The following is an 8,619-nucleotide window of genomic DNA, read 5'->3' as shown; positions in this document are numbered from 1 at the left end:
TGAGCCCCACTTAAAATAGTGGGGGCTCAATGGTGTCTGCGCCCCTAAGGACTCAATGATATCTAAGCCCACCACAAAATTGGGGGCTCAATGATATCTATAAGCCCCGCCAAAAATATTGGGCGGGGTTCAATGATATCTGAGCCCCCCCCCCCCAAGATTTTTCATTGGGGGGCTGTGCCCCCGCAAGCCCCCCTCCCCGGTTCTTAAGCCTATGTCTACGATCACGACTGAATCACCATGGTATCACCGATCTCTAGCTAGCTCTAGCTCTAGCTCTAGCTCTAGAAAAAAAGATTTGTGTGTGTTTCTATGGCATGCAACGATGGGTATGATTGGTCAACATTAAACTAACGGTAGTGTGTTTTACTTACGCTACTGAATTACTTAGACAGTTGCGTTAATGAAAACTAAAGAGCTTACGTAGGTAAAATAATCCCTAGAATGAGTATACGTAAGCTTTTCATCATTTGACTAACGTAACTGTTTAGTAACGCAAGCACTACTCTGTAAAATCATTGGATACTGAGTGTACGTTAGTGTTTCCTTATTGGTTACGTTACTAGTTAAGTTTATGGCGGTGATGGCCTTCCATAGATATACACAGTGCAGCCCGAACGTGATCGTTAGTTCCGCAGTCATTATCCATGTACTGCATGTACTAGTACATGGAAGCACGTGCGCAAGCTATATCGATAAAGTGTGTGCGGACGTTGTACTAATACATACACTACATGCAGCGTTGTTGCATAGTAACTGCATGCGTATAGCCCACGTGTATTTATATTACATGTGCAGTTGATACACCGTGCATAAACACTGTATACATTGGCGTGTTTTCTTCAATGCTTGTGCGATGACTGCGATCGTGGAAGCTTGTTATTTACCGGACTTCCTCGGATTTATTTTGGATTACTACTACTATATTCTTCTTCTTTGATTTCTCCATTTTAGAAGGACAAAATGGGTAAGACTCGTGCTGTTCATAATCAGAAGTATAAGAAAGAATACGGGAAACAATTTCCAGTTGCAGAATCAGCACTTGGACTTCAACACGCATTTTGCATTGTGTGTTCGGCCGACTTCAGTATCAACCATGGGGGAATGAATGACATTCAGAAAAATTTACTCCTAATTTCTCTTGTCTCAGGTTGGCAGGTATGGGCTCACCATTCAAGAAGCCAGTGATTAAGTTCATCCTCATCATTCTCTGGTTCTTGCTCTATTTTTTTTGTAGACCAACTGTATGTTTTAAACAAGTTTATTTTTAAGCTTAGCACAGCTTTGATGTAATTTGTTTGTGTGTGGGAAAGCTGTCATTAGAGGTGATTTGGATTTAATACATATTCTTGTTTCTTCTGTTTGTTTTCAGATCTTCCCCTGCTCTGACAACGTGCGGTCAAGTTTGTAAGGCCAGCTATCTGGCTGATGCCTTAGTTCCGTGCAGTATACAAACAGCAAGGAATTGGCTGCACCGTCGCTCATTCTTGAAGTAAGTTGGGAGGGGGAAGGTTTTTTTTATGCCTCTAAAGTTGCCAGGGGGGTGTTTCATAAAGCTTTCGTAAAGTTACGCATGACTTTACGAACGACTTGTATATGAAGTGCCAGATAGGATGCCCAAAGTTTTTTCTGATATTTTCAATCAACTCAATTAAATTATGGCAAAAAAAATACTTTGCACTAAAAACGTTTGTTATCATAAAAATGTTAATCTACATCTGCACAGTTCAACTTTAGTTGATGTATTTAATAATGATTGAGCATCCCATTTGGCTTTTCATATACAAGTTGTTTGTAAAGTCATGCGTAACTTTATGAACAGCATTATGAAACACCCCCCAGGGGCGATACGTTCTCAGTATGTTCAACATCTCAGTTGTTTGTATGCCCTGGCTTCTCCACTCAGTGTTATTTAGGTTATGCATATGCATGTTCCCAGCAATTCTAACTTTTGAGCAAAAGTCAATACGGGTAGACCTTTTTCTTTTGGTATACAAGCCTTTTTTAGCACCCCCCCCCTTTTTTTTAGCAAAAGTTCCTTGTGTAAAGTCAGTACTGGTAGATCTTTTTCTTTTGATAGGAGCCGGAGATTTTACAAGCACTCATGGTATCCCTCCATTCATGGAGTGGGGTGGCGGGATGTATGCATGATTAGCTCAAAATTGTGATATCAGATGTTTTTGGCAGATTACTATCAAAATGGAGTTGACAAATTTGTTAATTGTTAATTGGGGCTTTTTTATATATATAATGTGCAATGGCGGAGCCGTGGAGGCATACACAGTCAGAGATCCATCTAGTTTAGTTTTTTACAATTGCATAATTTGTTTCTTTTCTAATTTACAATTTGGACAGCTACACAAACCATTAAGGAAGTTTGCTCTCTCAGGTCTGAGGTCCTGAAACGGGAGTCTCCATCCAGACTACCAATGATAGATTACCTCTTGTGACCGCCTTTTATCGCATCCATCCTTGCCTATTGTGACCGCCTTTCATCGCATATAACCTCGCCTCTGTTCCATCCTACATGGTACCGTAATCACCACATTCTCCACACTCTTGACCGTCTGCATTATTCACGTAAGCATCCCTTTGTTTACCCCCCCCCCTTCTCAATTTGGCCTTCCTTACTTCCTTCTTATGCCTTCCTCTCTTTCCCCATCCAAATGCCTTCCTATTCAAGGTCTTTATCACTGCTTTGATCAGGCCTCCCCTATTCTTATTTACATTTGTCTTTACCCTCTCCCTTGTCCCACGATATATTACCTATATATATATATATATTTTTTTTTTGTGTGTGTGTGTTTCCTCTCCATTCCCAGCCAAGTTTGATTGGCCGTTCAAAGCCTCTTTATTGCTCTATGTTTACACCCCCTTCCTTAGCTGTATGCATATGTTTGTATTATGTTTAGTATATAGTATTATGTTTTGTATGTTCCCTAGTCAGTTAGCCTCTGATGAAGTTTCTGCTAGATTAAAAAAATTAGGCCCTACATTAACTCTCATTAAATTAGAATGATCAGATAAAAATTTGACATGATTTTGTACCTCCTTTATGAAAGCACAATCCCGTAGATATACTTCATGTGTGTCTACTTAAGATATAGAAAAGAAGATATCATTTTGAAGGTTGGATAGGTTTTGTTGCATCTTCAATTGTATGTGATAAGGGGAGCTCAACACCAAAGCTATTTTGTAAAACACATATCAATTTTAAGATTGTTTATAGCCTTCTAATATGTTTTCTATAGAGTTTGATAGCAAGTTTTGAGAAAATTGCAATTTATAAACAAGTAGTCAACAATAACTTTCCACAATTTTGTGTTGGGATCATTCAATTCATACCAGTTGTACATACCTTGAAAACTTGTGTCTGAAACAAAAATTGTTCATTTCATAAAATATTCAAACTCATGCAAAATAATATGAATGTTAATGATTTAAATTTTATTTTATATTTATATTTTGTATTACAGATACTGTACATATCAACAGTTGATTGAAGGTTGGAAGTTCCCATCACACTTTGTCATCAAACCAGACAGCTTTCAACCAGAATCTTCCAGGTGTAAAAAAAAAAAGTAAAGTAATACATTAGTAATATGAAATGCATATATTTTGGGTTGTAAATCATTTCTTTATTTAAAAAAAAAAAAAAAAAATACATACAGTTCTGCACATGTACAAAATCACACACCCAAAATAATGTTTATAATTATATGGAAATTACATGTACACTGTAGGTTTAAATGTCACCCTTTATATTTTGCGATTAATTATAGGTTTTGTCGTCAGAATAGAAGATGATGTAAATCATAGCAGGGGAAAAAAAAAAGATTACCTTTTTTTTAAGTTGGAGAGGTTTTGTTGCATCCTCGATTCTATGGGTGACAAGGAGGGCTCAACACCAAAGTTATCTTGTAATACACATATCGATTTCAAGATTGCGTAAAGCCTTTCAATATGTTTTTATAGAGTTTGATAGCAAGTTTTGAGAAAATTGTAATTAATACACAAGTAGTCATTGGTCATTATACAAATGATGCACAGGTTTGAGTGCGTCGGTAGGGATTGTGTGTACAAGGTACCTTTGAATGGTTTTAGACCAAATTCAAAGGTAGCGCGTGTACACAATTGCACCGACCCACAAATTAAACCTGTGCATCATCTGTTTTATAAGATGGGACCCCCAAAATTGTCAAAAATACAAAATTTTGTTATTTTATAGATTTATTGGATGCATGGCAAAAGCATGCGTCTGGTAATTATAATTATTGGACGCATGATTTTTAAATTTGCATAATTTGTTTGTTGTTACTTAGTGCAATGGATTTAAACAAATGGAGAATGACTTAAGCCTAAACCTTAACAAAATAAAGTCAGGCCTAACTGACCTTTACATGAAACCCAAAAGAAAGTCATTAAATCAATAAAAACTTATTTTGCAAGCTTTTTTGAGTGTTAGAGAGGTGCAATCTAAATTAGAAGAGGTCTGGATCTTGTCCTTATCAAGTACAGATATTGAGGCTTTATGTGTGGTGCTTCCTGGCCCCTCTCGCTTCAGTTTCACCAACACAGCCTCGAGAAATTGAAATTTGTTACGGATATCTTAAGTACAGTGATCCAAAAAGTGGCGTTGTATGCCACAGCGAAGGTACTAAAGTCTAGGTTTACAACTCACCGTCGGTCTATGTACAGAAGCATAGAACTTAGTTTAGAACTATAACAGTTTGTCCAATTCTGGCGTAAAAATGTCTCCTAAATTGACGTTCTTGATTCATGCAAACTTTTCCAACTTTGAGAATCCATACTATAATTGAAATTTTCATGCTAGTCACATTTAAATCATCCAACAATTTAGATAATTCTTTTTCTTATAGAAGCTGGAAAATCAAATCGCCGCCGCGATTTCGCCATTTTGTTCGGGATATCGGTGTTATCGATTTCAATATTGCATATATCGTGTTGATATTGCGTGCATCCAGTAAAAATAATTACACGGTAATTGACCAATCAGATTGCAGGGATTCTTTTAACCATCTGATAGTACATTATGTGAATGAATCATAATTGAATGGCCTTTTTTATATTCAATATCAAAACAAAATATTAACTGATATATATCCAAACAATAATGATGGTTTAAAAAGCATTCCATCTACTTGTTTATGTCTCATGCATATCTTTTTCTTTTCTTTTCTTTTCTCTGTCTGCAGGTCCTGGATTTTCAGTACGGTATATGTTTTGTGTTCTTTGTATAAAAGACTTCTATACACTCCTTCCATTTTCAGACGTCTTGTTGGACTGAAATATTTTTCACTTCCACTCATTTCACCTCCCCTCTAAGAAGACATTTCCCATAAGCAAAAAAATCATTACATGTTCATTTTTCATAAGAATTTATCACAGCTGTGAGCTCATTTCACCCATTTCACCTCATTTTTTCATGAACGATTCATCCCAATAACGCTTGCAATAAGATCTGAACGAATTGGAAAAAATTTGGAACGAATTGGAAAAGACTTGGAACGAATATTAAATAACTGATTACAATTCCTTAAAAAGTGTAAACGTGTGAATTTCTTTAATTCTTGGTGTAAAAGTGAATGATATTTTGGTATACGAGTTGTTAAAGCTTAATGTAAATAAATTAATGATAAAGAGTGAATTTTCTGATATTAAAAAAACAACTTTGGGCTGTGGTGAGTTGCTTTGAATTATAAACTGGTGGAATTTTCAAAGATTGGTGAGAAGGTTGTGTGTGTATATTATATAAAACGTTAAAGACAATACAAATATTGCACACAAAAAACGGGAGATTGCATAAGAGACTATAGGAAAAGCGAGACTGACTGTCAAGAAACAGATAATTGAGCATAGTGGTATATTCGAGATTGTAAGAGAGACTAAATAAAGGAGTGAGTCTGATTCATTGAATAACGGCAAGATAGTCTTTGTGTAACTTACAGGAACGCAAATAATTTAGCAGAGTTGTTTGATAGAAGAGGCACAGTGTGATTGATTGTTGAGGAAAGAAATTTCAAGAACGTGAAACCAAAAGTGACGTAAAATTTGTTTATAATCGAGTAAACAAGGGGTTTTGTGAGAACGTGAAGATAATAAATAAGCAAAGTGTGCTAAGTACATATAAAAAAGAGTGACGGTGAGATAAACCTGATTACTAAAGTTCCGAGTATATGCACGAATGTGTGTAAGCCTATGTTATAATCATTAAAACAAAAAGAAAACGCATTATATATATTGAAGAACTATATATCATATAGATATAAGCCAAGAGATTGCATTTTTCCCGTCTAAATTATATACGTGAAGTTCTGAGCCAAATCGTATCAATTTGTACGGCTAATCATTAAAACCATGTTGGAAACGGACACATCACTTGGACCGAATAGTAACACGTATATCATGAAAGGCAATGGGGATTGTTGCGTCTGTGGCCTAGATATTCAAGAGAATGAGAGCAAAACAACCTGTGAAACATGCTTGAACCATTACCATGTGCCATGTATGGGATTACCTTCTGCAGAAGAGTTGACCAATGCTCAAGTAGTATGGATATGTTGCTATTGTGGTAACAACAATTTGTCTAAGCGCTTATACGACCAATTTGGTATCCCTATTGACGTAAACATGTACGAACATCTAACGAAAGACAATAATGATAATGACCACGCAGCACAGCTTAGTCCCATAACTCGTGCACAAGACAAGAGAAACAAATCTTCATCAAGCGGGAAAAAGCATATTCCTCGGGGCAAGAAAAGACTACTTTCGCCAAACCAATCAACCACAAAGAAAAGGAAATCTGATGAATGTCAGAATAGTAACAGAATCGAAGATAATGATTGCCAATCGTGTACAAGTGACATTAAAACGACATTCACAAGAACTACATTTAGGAAGAGAACCAATTATGATCGAACTGATGTAACTGCTGATGATAATGCCGAAATTTGGAGAACGGTAAAGACAAGGAGAACTAAGCCGCTTAATGAAAGAGGTGTGTCCCGTAAAGCAACGAATGCGAAAAATGACCCATATTCTAGCATGGACAAAGGCAAAGGTCGAGAGAAAGGTGTCACGTACATTGGGAAAGCAATGGCATACGTGTACACAAGATCAACAAGAAGAAAACAAAAATCACATTTGAAGCAATCTCAAAATGGAAATAATAAAGACCTTGCCAACGACTCAACAGAAAAGAACATCACCACCAATGAGAACGGCCTTGCCAACGATAAAACAGGAAAACACTCCACCAAAGAAAACGAAGATAACAATAGTAATAGAGTTTTTGTAAAGAGTTTGAGCACTCCTGTAAAAGAGAATGAACAAGAAAGTCAAATATCTTCCGACCATAGTTATCAAATTGGTGCGATGGCTACACTTTTTTCTAAGAACAACGACATGAGCAAATGGACCTCTTCAAATCTTGATACTATCGTGACATGTGCTAAAGACGCTGATATACCGGATGATCCACGTGAATCGGCCAACAATTCTAGTGGAAAGATAATTCATGCCTTTGACAAATGTTTTGAGTTAGAAATTTGTGAATCCCACACCGGTCCTCTTATACAAGAACACACTGAAACAAATGTACCCTCTGGTAAAGTTCCGTTGATCAATGCCTTACAAGATGCACTAGATACACAACAAAAGTCAGATGGATGCCTAGTCGAATTTAACGAACATACTTTTGTTATAATGCCTCATACCACTGGATATTATATCTTTGACACACATGCACAAACAGAAATAGGTGGACGACACATGTTGATGCACACGAACACATGGACAGGTGCTTACGCATTTTGTTTACAATTGGCACATATAACGAATCTTCCAAATAGTGTAGCATACAGACTCATCCAAGTGAAAGTACATGACCCTCAACAGGACAATATATCGCAATGTTCGAAGGACACAAACAAAGATGACGACAGTGAAACTGTACAAAAGAACACACTTGCATCTACAAGTAATCTAATTGAAGAAGGCAAAACCAACAACGCACCACAATGTCCCAAACAATTATCCACAGTGACATCAAATACAAATGAAAACCGCCCCATCGGTGATTCTCCAAAGATTAAAACCCCCACAGAAAGCATCGATGAAGAACAGGTATTTGCAGATGATAAGTCAAACCACCCGCAACAGAAAGAGGGAAAAGAAAAGAGTGAAATCAATACTTTCAAAGAACAATCCGAAGACAAAGCATTTGAAAGCACTTCCAACAAATCGAATGGGAGACAGAAATGGAATATCCTTGAGAATGAGACAGAATTTACATCAGACAGCAAAAAAATCACACATACGTCACATACAAGCATTTCTGGAACTCGCAAGAATAAAGCAGAATCCTCTCAGGATTCATCGCTCGATTTAAAGTTGGATGAACCAAACGTGACGGAAATGAGCACTACGAAAATAGAAAAGGATGTAACAAGTATGACTACAAGCATATTTGATGAAGACCCTGATGACTTGATAATACTAGGAGAAATACAAAAGTCTGTCTTGCACTTTTCACCTGTGAATGAAATGAAGAAGAAAGAATATTGCACAAAGTTAAACATTCAACAGATCACACCC

At 36.7% G+C, this 8,619-nt stretch overlaps 1 long non-coding RNA gene across 1 annotated transcript; it reads left to right on the top strand.

The window, feature by feature from the left end:
• The first annotated feature begins 1,184 nt into the window (after window positions 1–1,184).
• On the top strand, window positions 1,185–5,372 carry LOC115923502. Its single transcript, XR_004063921.1, has 4 exons — window positions 1,185–1,492; window positions 2,356–2,580; window positions 3,477–3,586; window positions 5,217–5,372. It is a non-coding gene; the product is annotated as an uncharacterized LOC115923502 (long non-coding RNA).
• Window positions 5,373–8,619: the final 3,247 nt, after the last annotated feature.

This window comes from Strongylocentrotus purpuratus, unplaced genomic scaffold (assembly GCF_000002235.5).
Source record: "Strongylocentrotus purpuratus isolate Spur 01 unplaced genomic scaffold, Spur_5.0 spur5_contig_833, whole genome shotgun sequence".
In the NCBI taxonomy this organism is placed as follows: Eukaryota; Metazoa; Echinodermata; class Echinoidea; order Camarodonta; family Strongylocentrotidae; genus Strongylocentrotus; species Strongylocentrotus purpuratus.
Note: the sequence above shows the minus strand (reverse complement) of the source record. Positions and strands in the feature narration are given on the sequence as shown.